This window comes from Tupaia chinensis, unplaced genomic scaffold (genome assembly GCF_000334495.1).
Source record: "Tupaia chinensis unplaced genomic scaffold, TupChi_1.0 Scaffold000085_1, whole genome shotgun sequence".
NCBI classification, from domain to species: Eukaryota; Metazoa; Chordata; class Mammalia; order Scandentia; family Tupaiidae; genus Tupaia; species Tupaia belangeri.
The window spans coordinates 7,969,990-7,985,528 of record NW_006159547.1 but is presented as its reverse complement, the minus strand read 5'-3'; the positions used below and the strand labels follow the sequence as shown (position 1 = coordinate 7,985,528).

Below are 15,539 nucleotides of genomic sequence, written 5' to 3'. Positions count from 1 at the left end.
GATTTCTTTCTGTCTCTCTGTCTGTCTTTCTGGAGAGCGCATGCACCCTATAGCAAAAACCTCTCAAAAAATTTTTTTTCCTGGCATTCTGATTTATCTAAGTTGAAATATAATTGTTTAATTATCTTTTTGTATTTTCTTAAAAACTAGTAGTCATCACTACCTCACACTCTGTATATCCTGATGTTTATGGTTCTTTATCACAATATAAAAATTTCGAGTCTTTATAATCATGAAATAGATGTTATTTTAACTCCTTTTAGACGTAGAAACTATAGATATGAATAAGGGTTCTTATTCTCACAGGCCATTTTTTTAAAATGTGGAAACTAAGATTTGTCTTCCACATTTTATGATTCAACTATCAATATATTAGTGCGAAAGATTAATAAGACATTATCCATAATTTTTTAAAAAACTGTGATTTGGCCTGGCAGGTGGCATGGTGGTTAAGGGTGCTGGACTCCCACATGGCTGACAGTAGTTTGAGTCCTGGACCTGGAGGCATGCTTTCTCACGTTCTCTCACTCTATGTTTCTCTCTCTGGAAATATTAAAAAATAATAATAATAAATAAAGTTAAATAAAATTCTTTAAAAAAGAACTATGAGTGAACTGAAGGACTGAGTATATAAATAATTCTAATGTAAGAAATACAGAGTTAAGCCTTTTAAAAATGTAAGCAGTGTGATCTGGCATTATATGAGAAGGGGGTATTATCTCACTAGTGCTGAATGCTTTGTTATAAAAATTAGTCATTCTTTTATGGTAATTTACATGTTGTATTTTTTTTTTTTTTGAGAGGTTTTCGCTCTAGGGCGCGTGTGCTCGCCAGACAGACAGAGAGAGACATAGAGACAGAAAGCGAGAAATCACCCCCCAGGGGGAATGGTCACACCGCAATCCCTTGTCCTCCATTCTCCTCTTGAGATCTTAGGCACACACACACACGCGCGCGCCTGGCGTGAGTTCTAAGCCACCAGGTCCGGGATGCAAACCGTGGTCGACTACGTGGGAGTCCAGTGACATAGCCATTACACTATCTGCTGGTTCCTACATGTTATATTTTATAATTACAACATTGTAGTCTCACAGGGATTGGTTATTACGCTACTAAACTGACTTATTTAGAATGCAAGATTTCCCTTTTCTGTCTCCCATTTCATACACTCACACACACACACACAAACTCACATATGTATGTGCACAGATTCCGTTTATGGGACAAAGAAATGCATTATTATCTATTGAAGATAACTTTCTAGTATGGTGAATTGGACTGGTGAGAAATGTACACATGTTGGAAAGTACACATTATTTAGCTTCACTTTGTAAGCTAAATAATGTGATTGATGAAAAATAAAAAATTCAAAGTTGGATATCCATCTTTTCGATAAACCTGAAAACTGAATTTTAACTCCACCAAGGTTTTTTTTTTTTACTTATACGCTTTTTAATAATTTTATCTATTTTTTTAAAAATGTGCTTTAGCCTATTTTAAATATGAGTGGAGAACATAATGCTGCCTAACAATTTTTTGGTTTTTCCTCCTTCCCTTACGACCCCTACTGAGTACTGGCTAGGTGAAGTTAACAAAAAAAATTCTTTAACCCCTATAGTGTGTTCTCATTACCATGTTGTTGTTTTTATTTTCACCAAAAACTATAATACTTTATCTGTAATAGAGGGTAACTGTTTTTTTTTTTTGTTTGTTTGTTTGTTTTTACTGCCAGAGGGCATGAGGAGTCCGAAGAGAGAGAGAGAGTCAGAGACAGAGAAAGTAAATCCCCCATGGGACATTGTCTTTCCACAATCCTTTTTACTCCTTTCTTTCATTCTGTCTGTATTTGGAGCTTGCATGCGCATGTTCTAGGAATGTTTTGCAAGTCACTGGGCAGGATTTGAACCAAGGTTAGCCATGTGGGATTGACTTCCTAATGCATGCCCCTTAACCACAGCACTGCAGGTTCAGCTGTCATTTTTTTTTCCCCAAAAAAAGTCAATAAACATTGTAGGGCATCCTATCTATATAAATCTATAATTCAACCATCCTTGTTTAAAGTGGACATTTTAATCACCAGTCAGGGAATGGTGTTGATACTGAGACTTGTATATGCTAACTGGTATTCATTCTCTCAGCAAATATTTATTGAATTACTACCTATGTGAGACAGTGTTCTAAGCACCGAGATTACAATGAGTAAAATAAAATCTCCTTGTAGAAAGCTAACATATTTCTAGTATGGGAGAAAATTTAAAAATGAATTAATTCACTCTCTTTTTTTATTGATTATTTTTTTTTTAATGCAAAGTTTCAGAGACTTGCCTTCATTATTAAGACATTTATTTCTAGGGACCAGCAGGTGGCATGGTACTTAAGGCGCTGGACACTCCCACATGACCTACTACAGTTCCGGTCCACTGACCTGGTGGCTCACTTTCCCTCTCTCTCTTTCCTCTCCCTCTCTCTGAGTCAAATCAAAATAAAATTAAATAAATAATTCTAAAAAAAAAAAGACATTTATTTCTTTCAAACGTCTGATTTTGGGGACCATTCTTGCACCCCATGGGGTCAAGGCCACACTACAGAAACAGTCTAAAAACAGAATGTTGTGGGAGCCTTGTACTGTAAAGGTAAGTTAATCTGACATCTTGGCGAGATCGTTTAATTGCTTCCGTTTCTAAAGTAATAATACATCTTTTAGCCTCAGAGAGAAAAGTCAGTGTCCCAGTTCTATGTAGTAGATGCATGAGGTTACTGATACATTTTAAGTCATTAAAATTGTTCATTTTAATGAACATTTATTAATACTAGTTTGCATTTCTTATGATACTTATTCTTTTTCATCCACTTTTTAAATTAGTTCCATACCTGTTGAGTATCTCTATTTTCACTTCTGTGAATTCCGTCTGCAACTTTCACATCTCTAAATAAACTAGAACATCCTCTTGGGGGACACCACAAGATTGCTTCGCTATTCACACTTCCACTTAGTGTTGACTGGAAGGCTAATATCCCATTTGATTAAAATGGATGGGATGGAATTGTAAGTTCATTATCATGCCTGCTCTTTACTGCAACTTCTTTTTTACCCCAAGATAGTTATAGAAGAGCATAGTAACTATCTTGTTTTCCTTTCTAAAAGGAATGGGGAAAAAAAACAAAATAAAACAAAACAACAACAAAAAAACCCCAACTTTTTAAATGTGTCCTCCCCATTACCTTACAGCTAGTTTTCTTTTCATTTTCCTGAAATGGCTTAATCTCACTATATACATGGATTTTTATTTGCATCAACTCTATTTCCTTGTGGAATATAACTTTCCTCTCTTTCTTTAAATAAAAATGTCTTTAAATTTTTTGCTAGGTAGTCCTGTTTATCCGCAATGCGCTGAGGTTTTTGAGATGTTTCAGCCAAAATGTTGCAACCTAGGGGAAAAAATTAAGCATTAAAATGAGAGTCAGGGCACATTCTATTCTGTTAGGTCAATTTCCCTGAATACTGAGCAGATCTTCCCCAACTACTTCAAATACCAGTAATTTTCAACTCTGAACCATTTTCTTTTGAGTTTTCTACCTATGTTTTGGAAGCCATGTTTGTAGGTTTTACCCAGGCTCAAGAGTTACATCAAGATGCCTCCACTGTAACTCTAGAATGGATTCAGAGCAAGTAATTTTCTGATTTTTTTTAAACCTCTGACTCAAAGAAATTCCACTTTGATATGTTTTATATGTTTGGCTTTCTTTGTAGATAATTTATTTTTAAATGTATTTTTTTCTAGTTAGAAAATAGCAATGAAAATTATTGAGCACACGATTATGCCAATGTTTTACTCTAAGAAGCAGTACTGTTTCTCTTTTTTAATTTTTAAAATTTATTTATTTAATCACCATACATCTTTACAGTGTATAAAACATATTTTTTTTTCCTTTTTTTTTTCCCCCAGCATGAATACAGTGCATATCCATCAAGGCAAAGACATTGTCCTGTATATTAACACTTTTCCTCTTAATAATATCCAGCAACCCAGACTATCTTGGGTATCTTTGTTGCGTCCTGTATCAAATTGCAAGCACATGTTTATTATTATGTTCTTACTCTGACCATTCTTTATTTATTTATTTATTTTTGAGAGGTTTTTGCTATAGGGTGCGTGCACTTGCCAGACAGCCCGAGAGAGACAGAGAGATAGAAAGCGAGAAATCACCCCCCAGGAGGGATGGTCATGCCGCAATCCCTTCTCCTCCATTCTCCTCTCGGGATCCTGGGCATGCACAAACATCCACCTGGCTTGAGTTTAAGCCACAGGGTCCAGGACTTGAACCGCAGTTGACTACGTGGGAGTCCAGTGACATAGCCGTTACACTAACTGCTTCTGACCATTCTTTAAAGCCAGACTAGGAAAATCATGTCACCATGGATTTTTAAAATGAGTGCTCACTAAATATACTAGTGTTTCACAATCTCATTCCTGTCATGATGCAAACAGAAAATTATATTTCTACATAGAGCAGAGGAGAATGCTCAAGCCTAGAATTGTGCCCCTCACTTCGCAAAAATCCGAAACTCCTTCCCCCAATCTTGCTCAACTAATGTCTTTTCCACCTAAGTTTCTGAGAACTTGTACAACCTCCCACCACCAAATTTACCAGCATATGAATCCACATGATCTGCCTTGTCACCTATTATAAAGGTAGTTCCTTCCTGTCTTGTAGCTGTTGTCTCCTCTCTATTCAAGGACATTGTTCTAAAAATTCACCTTTTTCCATACTGTTGGGTTGCTGGAAAAGTCATAACACATTTTTACATAGAAAACATAAAAATATGTCATGACTTTCCAACAACTCAATATATTCTCAAATTTTTCATCCTCTACTGGAGCCTTTTCTTCAGCATAGCATGTTTTTATTTTTCTCCTCCTTTCCTTGCTAGCCACTGTCTCATTTCTTTGCTTTCCTTCAGAATAAAATACTAAATAAGTGTTATATAAGTATGCTGCTTCCAATTTATCTGTCGTCATTTCTTTTATTTCTTATTTTATGCTTTTCTTTCAATACTCCACTGAAGCCAACCTCTACAGTGATAAACCTAATATCCAATTTTCAGTGCCCACCTAATTGACCACTAGGCTACAGATCCAGCTTCCTTTTGTATTTCAAATCTATATCTGATTCATCAGAAAAATCTGAACAATTTAATAAAATCGAAATAGTTAATCAGATGGTCAATCACCGAAAAAATTCTGTTATGTATCAAATCACTTAACCATATATTTATCAGTCCATTTTGTTCTTCACTAAATTAAAATCCATATCAGATACAGCAGCACCAAATACTGATTTAATCTATACTGTGGCTTTGTAATCAGATAGAACAGATTTCGAATTACGTGACATTCTCAATAATCAGTTATATGTTGTTTTAGGCAAGTTACATAATTTCTCTAGGACTCAGTTTGCTTACATATAAAGGGTTTTTTAAATTTAAAAAATTTTTTTATTATCATCATAATCTTCTTGATATTACATTGGATTACATATAACATTACAGTGTATTACATTGCTTTTTCAAAAGGGAATGCCATGCATGTCAGTCAATGCATTAATCTCCCCACTTCAACATTCAATATCTTTTCTATATTTTCCCCAATCATTATTATTATTATTATAATTATTTTTGTAAAGGGTTTTGAAGTTATCACTGTGTTTGTAATATATTTTTATGCAACAAATGGTAAATTGAGTCATTGCTTTTCATAAGAGATAAAAAAAATAGTGATTGTCTTCCAAAGGAATCTCTTTAAAAAGTTAAATTAAGGGAAAAAATAATATACTTGCTACCATGGCAACCATGACAGAAGAAATCTTGAAGAGTAAGAAATAAGATGACCTAAAAATTGCTTTAGTCTACTCCATAGTTTTGCCCAGTGTTGCCTTTGTTCCTGTAATCTTAAGATCTTTCTAACCATAAGCATGAGATTCTGTTTTCTTTTAAATTGTCCTATTATTCAAGACTAGCCATAGTAATGTGATCCTAAATACTATCACATAGAATCAGTTGGCATACTGATTCTTCTTTCCCTTTTATCTTATCATTTATATCTATTTCATCTGAGATGGTATAAACAAAACGTTTAACATACAGTGGCAAACATTAGGACATTTATTTTGTTTGGATTGCATCTTTATGTTTTTAAAGTAATATTTCTCCTAGTACTCTTCTAATGTATGCAGGAGATAAGCACACGTGTACCTAGATCTAGATAGGTAGGCAGTTAAATAGGTATGCATGCATCTGGATGGGTGGATGCATGCAGGTGTGCAAAGGTATGTATCTCTAGATTTACAAACAATCTATTCAAATCTTTTTTAAAACAATCTGAACTACACAACAGCAATATTTAACAGAAATAGAATATGAATTGGTAGTTAGAATAGCTGTATTTTGTCATCCTTTTGGTTCATTCACCATTGGCTAAAATCTTGCTTTTATGTACCGAGAAGTGCATTCAACACAAGGTTTAAATAATACATGTACAACAAACTAAGTCTCAGAAGCCTAGAATAAGAGTGTTTTATAATTTTTAGGACTGTTAATCAAGTCAAATAAGAAACTTAACATCAAAATGCAACTCACAAAAAGAGAGAAGCAAAATGGTCAAAGGAAGTTGTTTCAGACGTTTCCTAAATATTTATTTGATGCCTCCTGCGAGGCACTGTGCTGGCCCTTGATAGTGATCACTAGAAGTTCCATATAATCCATAATTTGTGCAAACTAAAGAAGCTTATTGCATCTCAAACTTTTGTTAGGATTTATGCTTTCTGATTTTTAAAGTGATATGTTATGTTGAAAGACCAAGAATTCTCTATATTCTCTATATTCTCATACAACTATTTCTCTTTAGAATATTGTTAAACATATATGGAAACTGATTAGTAAATATAGTGGAGAATATAATTTTATCCAGAGAAGAAATATTGTTTACCTAAAAATTTCTAAGAGTTTTTATTAATTTACAATGAAACATTTTTGAAACTTAACTTCAAATCTATAACTTCCTAATGGAGCATATACGGTATATTCAAAGTTAAGTTCAACAAATAATATTCTATGTGAGCTTTTTATAACATACAGTAGGCCCACAAATTACCACCTCACTATTTTTCTTCTCACGTAAGTAATAGTTCAGAAACTACTTCAGTGGTATTATAAAATCTTGAACTATATACACATGTACATACATACCTGACATATGCTACCTACAGTGGTGCATGAAAAATAATATCCTGTCCTGAATCTTTTTTTAGTGTGATTTCTCTAAAACCTGGCTGATTACATATATTTCAAATCATATTATAAAGTTAATAGAATAAAATTATTAAGTAGAATTAGAGTTATCCTAATCATTTAATGATTGTTCGTTAAAAGACTAAAACAAAAATAAAACTTTTAATCCAGAATTTTACATAATTTAGTTATGCAATTTAAAAATAAAGTTACTCACAAGTTATCATGATACTGTATGTAAATACATATTTGAGGAAAATGTGGTTGAGGTAGAGGAAAAAGTTAAAAATAATAAGGAAGTGACCAACAGGTAGCATAGTGGTTAAACTGCTGGACTCTCAAGTGGTTGACTACAGTTTGAGTCTCTGACCTAGCAGCTTGACCTCATGTTGGACACATGTTCATACGTGCCCAAAATCCTGAGAGGAAGATTGAGGAGGAGGGATTGAGGCATGGCCACTCCCCTGAGGGGTAATTTCTCATTTTCTGTCTCTCTGTCTCTCTGACAGGCACACATGCCCAAGAGGACAAATCTCTCTCAAAAAAAATTAAAATTAAAAATAAAAATAAAAAGGAATAAAATAGGGAAAGAAAATAATACTTTAAAACATTCTCATTTAAGTTCTGAAATCAGGGTATGTGTATGTGTGTATATACATATACATATGTACAATATACATATATACAATATACATAAATACACATATACAAATGTATATATATGTATAGATGTATATATGTGTATGTGTGTGCACATTCACATGTGAAAAATTGTGCATGTGTATCATGTGCACATATACATGCTTATATGTGCATGTGTACATGTATGCATTACGTATTTTATGAGGTTATGCAAAAATATATTATCAACATATGAATTAAAGCTACATTTAATTTTTTTTTTTTGGAGAGGTTTTGCTATAGGGCATGTGCACTCGCCAGACAGACAGAGAGATAGAAAGCGAGAAATCACCACCTCGGGGGGATGGCCATGTCTCAACCCCTTCTCCTCCATTCTCCTCTTGGGATCCTGGGCGTGAGTTTAAGCCACCAGGTCCGGGATGCGAACCGTGGACGACTACGTGGGAGTCCAGCGACATAGCCATTACGCGAACTGCTGGTCCCGACCACATTTAATATTTTTGTTATCAGTGGACATTTGAAAATTTCAATTTTGATATGCTTGAATTTTATTTTTTCACTTGGCTACAAATCTTGAGTAATTTGGACTCTAAAGAATACCTTTTTATTTAATACACTCAATGAATGGTTAAGAAAATTTCTTCTTTTTGAAAGAAAGTCTCTGACATATTAGAATTTTTCTTTTCTTGGAAATTTTTAATCAAAGAGTTCGCTGCCAAAATAGACACCCGTTGGGTGGCATTTCTCATTTATGTGCTAGAAAATAGTTTGTCCCCTAATTCATCTTCCTTGTTTTTTCTGTCTTAACTGTTGCCTGGTACATCATAGGTCCTCAAAAATGCCCCATGAACTAAATGAATGAACGAATAAATGAATGAACCCTACAACTTTGTGAAGCCAACTGTTCTGTCAGGAATTAGAAAACCCAAAAGCAGGATGTAAAGTAAAATCATGACTTTAGCTATTCACACAGGGTCATCATCTTTTAGAACTTGGGACATAAAACAGGTACAGATTCAATTAGAGGTAGATAAACAGAGATCTCTCCAGTGATAGGTACTTAACTACAATAGCTTTTCATGTGCAATCTGAATGCAGTAGGGTATATTGTCTGGGCTGCAATTTCACTAAATCAGGCTTGACTTATAACCGAACACTTGCCTAGCAAATTCTTTGTCTTTCTGTGGTGCTATGTTGTAAATTTTAGTGATAACTCTCCATTGGCTTCTACTTCCTTTACTTTCCCTTTCTTCCCCTTCTCTCTCCTCCCCTCCTCCCTTCTCTCCATTTTCTTCTTCCTCTCTCTCTCACTTCCTATTTATTCTCCTTCCAGTATGGTCCCTTTTCTATGAACAATTATCAGGAAATGAGCAGCCTTTTCAGTGTACTTTATCTTTCCAAGTTCTTATCACTTTAGGAAATATTTGAGCTTTTTATCCATACCCTTGAATGAATGAATGAATGAAAGGATGTATCAAATTGCCTATAGCAGACTATATCTCACAACTACTTCTTAAAACAAAATTATTTTGAAGGAATATATGAAAATGTGTGAACTGAATCTTCCTGATGTGATATAAAAATTATAGCCTCTAAAGTATTTTTTGAACCTTTCATAAAACCAAGCTGATAACATGTATTTCAGAAGGCTTAGGAGTAATTATTCCCAGAGGCAGAGGATGTATTAGATGACTTCGGGAGTCTTCTCTATAAGAATATTAAAAACAAGTGTCTGGCTTCAGGACTTTTATTTTACCCATTTTAAAGAAGGTGTAATTTAGATATCCCTTCAGTTATTCATTTCCAATTTCTTCTGTAAAAATTCAAATGGTTGAGAGAGCTAGTATTAAACTTTCTAATTTTTATGTTTTAATTTACTTCTCTTTGCAAACGATACATCTTGAGAAATTTTTGGCAGTGGTCTGTCTGTAGCAATTGAAACGAACACATTATTTGTCCTTCATGTGATAGACATTGCCTGGAAAATAATGATTGCTACCTTGAACATGTTAAATTTTATATGACATGTAATATTGCACTGTATCTGTATCTATCTATATATGTATTTTAACTTTCAAGTTAATGCTTAAAATAATCTTATAAATAGAAATCAATCAAACTAAGAATAAAGTTTCTTGACAATTCAACATAATCTTGGAAAGCTATTTGGCAAACAAAAATTTTAAGTGATAATCGCCAATAGTATGAAAATATGACTATACATTTTGTATCTTTTATTCAGGTAAGAATGCTTTAAAGTTTTACATGATTTTGGGACCAGCTGAGGGGTAATTGGCTATGTATCTGAACTCCCATGTAGTCAACTGCGGTTTGAGTCCCGGACCCGGTGGCTTAAAACTCACGCCTGGCGTGTGTGCGTGCGTGCCCAAGATCCCGAGAGGAGAATGGAGGAGAAGGGATTGCAGTGTGGCCATCCTCCCTGGGGAATGATTTCTCACTTTCTGTCTCTCTGTCTGTCTCTGTCTGTCTGGTGAGTGCACACACCCTATAGCAAAAACCTCTCAAAAAAATTGTGATTTTTATAGGAATAAGGTAGTGATTGGTTTAAGTGTCTTTGCTAATTTTATTTGAGAAAATGCTTATATATACAAAAATATATGAAAATATATGCAGCACAGTTATTTCTTATGCTCTGATATGCTTTCAACCATATTTCCTAGCCATCTTAGATATTTTCCTTTCTTTTTCTTTCTTTTGTTTTTTTTTTTTGGAGAAAATTTTGCTATAGGGTGTGTGCACTCGCCAGAGATACAGAAAGCAAAAAATCACCCCCCAGAGTGGATGGCCACGCCACAATCCCTTCTCTTCTATTCTCCTCTCAGGATCTTGAGCACGCACACACATGCACCCAGCATGAGTTTAAGTTACTGGGTCTGGGCCTCAAACCGTGGTTGAGTCCAGTGAGAGTCCAGGGACATAGCCATTATGCCAACTGCTGGTGCTGCTATCTTAGATATTTTCAATAATAACTCTTTGTCTTTGGAAAATCTCCAACCTTCTACTTTTTAATTTACTTATTAAGTGCTTTCTATATTAATCACCCACTCTTAGGTTAAGTCAGACATTCCCATTTATTAAACTACACTGCAGTTGTCTTGTGTGATTCAACTTCTTCTTGTTAGTTGAAGTCTGTCTCACCTAATTTAAAGTTTCTCAAGGAAAAGTATTGTACCTCATATAACCATGCCTCCAGGGTCTGGAAATAGTACCAGGCAAATTAAGACACTTGGTAAGTAGTCTTTGATTAATGTATAGTTAAATAAATGATTAGATAAATTAATAAATGTTGGTAGGGAAAAGAAGACAGGCAGGATCAGATATGGAGGGACTCCTCTTTAGTTAGAGTAATGACTCTGTCCCTTAGAAATTTATTCTATTTCTTTGGCTGTCAGTTTTCACATCTATAAAATCCAGGCCAAATATATTATCCAGGCCAAATTACAATGTTATGATCAAATTAAGTTTCCATCTGTGTGTCTGACACAGAAACTTAATGTTAGTTCTCCCTTCTTATTTTTCTTCAATAGGTTTTTGCCATAGGGCACGTGCACTCATACAGACAGAGACAGTGAGTGATAAAGTGAGATACCACCTCCGAGGGAAATGGCCATGCCACAATCTCTTCTCCATTCTACTCCTGGGATTTTGAGTATGCATGAACATGTGCCTGCTGTGATTTTTCAAGCCAGGGAGTCTGGGGCTTGAAGTATTTTGACCCTCTGAGAATTCAGCACCTTAACTTTAATGCCATTTGCTGGCTCCAGTTCTCCCTTCTATTTTTAGGTGTTCAGGTAATTTATCTCCATGGAGTCTACCCTAACCAATAAGTGCAAGGTGAATTTCCTCATGTGCTTAGTTCCATTAGACCTGATTCGATCTATGAAATCCTCTTAAAATAACTTTTTAAAAAATGTATGTGATTTGTAGCTCTAAATAGATAGGAAGTTCCTCAAACGTAAATATGCCTTTGTGATCTGCTCTTCAAGAGGTTTTGAAGGGAACACTGTATCAGGAAAACTAAAGACAGACAGACAGAAATAGGGAGGAGAAAGAAAGAAAGAAAGAAGGAAAGAAAGAACAACGACAAAAAACAAAAACAAGAAAATGGCCAACTTAATGGTAGGAACAAGTACAGAAGTATCAGTAATAACATCAACTGTTAATGGATTAAATTCTCCAATCAAGAGACACAAACTCGAGAACCAGCAGTTAGCGCGTAATGGCTATGTCGCTGGACTCCCACGTAATCGACCGTGGCTCGCATCCCAGACCCGGTGGCTTAAAACTCACGCCGGGCGCGTGTGCGTGTGTGCCCACGATCCCGAGAGGAGAATGAAGGAGAAGGTATTTCACCATGACCAGCCTCCCCAGGGGGTAATTTCTCGCCTTCTGTCTCTATGTTTCTCTCTGTCTGTCTGGCGAGTGCATGCACCCTATAGCGAAAATCACTCCCCCCCAAAAAAGAGAGACACAAACTGGCTGAATGGTTAAAAAAAAAAATAGAAACATGCTACCTGCTACCTCCAAGAAATACACCTCATGGACAAAGACATACATAGACTAAAATGAAGGGCTGAAACAAGGTATTCCATGCAACCAAAAACCAAAAAAGGGTTGGAGTCCTGATACTGATCTAGACAAAATCAACTTTAAAACAAAAACTGTAAGAAAAGACAAAGAAGGACACTATATAGTAGTAAAAGGGCTAATTCATCAAGAAGATATAAAACTTATAAATATCTATGTCCCCAACTCAGGAGCACACAGATACATAAAGGAAAGATTACTAGATCTAAAAGCAGAGACAGTTGCAACACACTAATAGCTAGGAATAATCCCAAAAATAGACAAGTGGGATTACATCAGATGAAGTTTCTGCACAGCAAAAGATACAGAAATTAGTGTGAATACACAATCCTTAGAGTGAGAGATTATTGTAAACTATGTCTCAGATAGGGAACTGATAACCAGGATACACAGGGACCTCAAGTGGCCTACCCTAAAAAGAAAAAATAATCAGCCCAATTAAAAGATGGGAAAATAAACTGAACAAACAACTCTCTAAGACATACCAAGAGCCAAAAAGCATATGAAAAAATGCTCAACATCCCTTATCATAAGGGAGATGCAAATCCAAACCACAATGAGGTACCACCTGAATGGCAAAGATTCATTAAAAAAAAAAAAAAAAAAAAAAAAAGATAAGTGCTGTTGAGGCTGTGGTGAAAGGGAATCTCTCCTACACTGTTGGTGAGATTGTAAATTTGTCCAACCACTTTGGAGAATGATATGGAGGTTCCTCAAACATCTACAAATAGAACTACCAAATTATCTAACAATTCCACTATTGGGTATCTACCCAAAGGATAGGAGACGTTCAGTTGGAAAAGTGCTTGCATATCTATGTTTATTGCAGCATTACTCACAATTGCTTGGACATGGAACCAACCCAAATGTCCATGGACAGAAGAGTGGATTGAGGAGATATGATGCATATACTCTAATGGAATACTACTCAGACATTAAAAAAAAAAAGATTGTGGCATCTGATAGAAAGTGGATGAATATGGAGGATTTACTGCTAAGTGAAGCAAAGCAGGGTATGAAAGAAAAACATTGTATGTCTCCCCTTTACATACATCAACTATCTGCACTCTATGGCAGAAAATGAAAGACTAGAGGATATAGAAACATGAAAAATGGTTAGGGATACAGAAGACCATGTGGGAAGAGAATGAGAGAAGAGGGGAGTGTTTGAGGAAAGAAATTAAGGAAAAAAATGGAGAGGCAAGACATTAATGGGACAGAGAAATTGATTATTATCTGTTGATGATAATGTGTATAGTATCCTGAACCGGACAGTAGTGAAGTGTATTTATGCTGGGTAAATTCACTTTACAAACGAATGTATAAAATAAATTAAATAAAATTTTGAGAATTAAAATAAATAAGTCAGAATTAAAAAAATATGACTTTGTGTTTACAACAGGTAGGAAGGCCAAAAAAGACAGTCTTTATGTCTCTTTCCCAAATGTGATAACTGATCATTCTACTTGTCCCCTCAACTGTTTTCCAATTGGATTATTAATGATCTGTTAATTGTATGATAATCATAGCACAGTCATGCTAAATTTTCATTAATAAATATGTATTATTTAATTTAATAAACCATTTGGATTCAATTTTGCTAAAATCAAAAATCAAAACTATCCATTTTTTTCTTTATGAATAAATGAAATATATACTCCATATATAAAGATTACATGTTTATACTCATTCTTCTAAATAACTGTTCCAGGGTATGCTTTGACTAAATTACCATATTCAAAATTTATTTGGCATATTTTTCTTTTCAAATGCTAATTTATTTTTAAAACCTAAGAAAATATTTTTTTGAGAGGTTTTTGCTATAGGATGTGTGCGCTTGCCAGAAAGAGAGGGAGTCAGAGAAACAGAAAATGAGAAATCACCCCCTGGGGGATGGCCATACCACAATCCCTTCTCGTCCATTCTCCTCTCAAGATCTTGGGCCCGCACACACACACTCCTGGCATGAGTTTAAGCCACTGGGTACAGGACTCAAACTGTGGTTGACTACATGGGAGTCCAGCAACATAGCCATTATACCCACTCTGGTCCCTAAAAGCTAATAAAATCTTAAGCTTGCAGCTTATGGAGGAGATATTGACTTTTTATTAAATAATTGAATTTAGTTAATAAATATATTCATTTACTTATAATTTTATTCTCATGGATTTTGAGACTTTCTGAAATCTATTCTATGAAGTTCTACTAGTAATTTGAACTTGATTGAGACTTTATTCTTTGTATTTTTCCATTGGAAAAAAAAGACAAAAAGGAAAATGAAAGCAAATTTGGATATTTTTTACGGCTAGTGTGCTGGGTTTTTCACTTCCTTAATCATATTTAATTTATTGCAGTAGAGTTTTGTTTTTTTTTTTTATTTATTATTATTTTTTTTTTAGAGGTTTTTCACTGTAGGGCGTGTGCGCTCGCCAGACAGACAGAGAGAGACATAGAGACAGAAAGCGAGAAATCACCCCCCAGGGGGGATGGTCACGCTGCAATCCCTTCTCCTCCATTCTCCTCTCGGGATCTTGGGCACGCACGCACACGCACCCGGCATGAGTTTTAAGCCACCGGGTCCGGGACGCGAACCGCGGTCGACTACGTGGGAGTCCAGCGACATAGCCATTACGCTAACTGCTGGTTCCCTATTGCAGTAGAGTTTTTGAGTGAGGTATTATTATCCTTATTTGGCAAGGCACAGTGAGTTCACCATTCTCACTATATTTTTTTAAGCATATTCTGAGAATATATTAAAGTTTGAGGTTTTTTTTTTTTTTTAGGTTTTTGTCACAGGATGGAGAGAAAAGAGACAGAGATACAGAGAAAGGGAAGACATTCATTCAGTCTCCCAACATTTATCCAACACCTCAAATGTGCAGATATATATGTTTGCTAATTATTTAAATCAGTGTGTGAATACTCTCTGAAGTATGCAAGGACATGGTTATTTTTAAGAGAATCATTTTCTCCTTCTATATGTACTGTTTCCTAAAATATA

The 15,539-nt window shown here is 35.0% G+C and overlaps 1 protein-coding gene and 1 long non-coding RNA gene across 19 annotated transcripts in view; one reads left to right on the top strand and one right to left on the bottom strand.

The window, feature by feature from the left end:
* PPFIA2 (PPFI scaffold protein A2) overlaps positions 1-15,539 on the top strand; it is a 533,343-nt gene that overhangs the window by 161,003 nt on the left and 356,801 nt on the right. The window lies entirely within an intron of this gene.
* LOC102479227 (uncharacterized) overlaps positions 1-15,539 on the bottom strand; it is a 58,610-nt gene that overhangs the window by 30,975 nt on the left and 12,096 nt on the right. The window contains exon 4 of one of the 4 annotated variants that reach the window (XR_333739.1): positions 2,911-3,429. The exons of the other annotated variants lie outside the window; for them this stretch is intronic. This is a non-coding gene — a long non-coding RNA (uncharacterized LOC102479227). Of the gene's footprint in view, positions 1-2,910; positions 3,430-15,539 lie in introns of those variants that run through there. 4 annotated transcript variants of the gene reach the window in all.